Source organism: Frankliniella occidentalis, unplaced genomic scaffold (assembly GCF_000697945.3).
Source record: "Frankliniella occidentalis isolate FOCC.00 unplaced genomic scaffold, Focc_3.1 Scaffold16, whole genome shotgun sequence".
Taxonomy (NCBI): Eukaryota; Metazoa; Arthropoda; class Insecta; order Thysanoptera; family Thripidae; genus Frankliniella; species Frankliniella occidentalis.
In genome coordinates, this window is record NW_026267146.1 from 3,120,877 (window position 1) to 3,122,086 (window position 1,210).

At 36.3% G+C, this 1,210-nt stretch overlaps 1 long non-coding RNA gene across 1 annotated transcript in view; it reads right to left on the reverse strand.

Moving 5' to 3' along the window:
- The window catches only part of LOC113209113 (uncharacterized), a 4,707-nt gene continuing 3,497 nt past the window's right edge, over positions 1 to 1,210 (reverse strand). The window contains exons 2-3 of the long non-coding RNA XR_008010807.1: positions 667 to 792; positions 1 to 80 (exon numbers count right to left, since the gene is read on the reverse strand). This is a non-coding gene — a long non-coding RNA (uncharacterized LOC113209113). The remainder of the gene's footprint in view (positions 81 to 666; positions 793 to 1,210) is intronic.

Sequence of the window (1,210 nt, forward strand, 5' to 3'; positions counted from 1 at the left end):
AAATCATTTACATTATGAGAGTACATCTTGCTCAATTAGCTGGCTTGTTTCTGCTGGTGACTTTGGGCAAATCTGAATACCTGAAAAAGAATGAAAAAAATATAAGTAAATTCAAATCATCTCAGAGTTCAACTCAAACGTGTTCTGGTCCATCTGTATCACTTTGACACCAACTCATCGAATGAACTTTCTATGTTACAGGTGGAGCTTCAAGTCCAGGCACATCCCTTTGGACAAGAAGCAGCATCACTTCCTACTACGACTGTACCAGACAAATGAAATAAATAACAGCATTACTGTAACTGACTCTCTGATGATTTGCCTCTCTCACTTCCCTCCACTAAAATCGACACACAACTACATACGTATTTTAGGATTAAGTCATAAAGCTTAGAAGCAACAAATAAATGGCAATTTAATTTAGAAAACAATTTAGAAATGACAACTTGATAAATGGTCAATGCAAAGAACTAAACTTTCAAAGAAATTAGACTTCGTACTTTTTCGTCTTACTCAATGTGTATATAAATTTAAAAAATAAAATAAAAGAAGAAATTACAAGTAACTTCCAAATACAGTAAGAACAATACTAAAATAGACTTTTACTAAACATCTATCATAATGTATTGGCATCTTCTGTTAATTTCATCAAAAGTCAAAACTTACCAGATTCTTTTCTGTGATCATGAGAAAAAAAGGGCCATTTCTCATGCTGTGTGCTGTGATGCCAACTCAGTATGCAGGTAACACATAGCCTGTGTCAAGGACAGATGCAACTATTGGACAGTCTTCCTGCAACAGGGTAAAAACAGAATTTTGGTCCACATCTATCACGTGACACCAACTCTTCTCTTTGACATCACAGTTGTTTTAGGTGCCATGCTTCAAAGCACTGCCGAGGACAAACAATGTCCACTCAACGTCAAATGTTCACAGGATGAATATAAGAAATATTCATGCAATTTTAACTCTGTTTCCACATTATTTTTACTCGTTCTTTACCATCCCACTTCACCTTCGTGGTGGTAGGAAGAACGAGTATTGTTCTCAGTGCGGTGTCACGCTTTTCCTGTTCCTGTTTTCATCTCAGAACACACAACACCTACAGACATGACAATAGTACCACTGTAGAGCGGAGACGCTGGTCTCAATTAAAGCAACGAACCTTTTTTCAGGTTTAATAGCATAATTTTGAGCACTCTTAACAAAT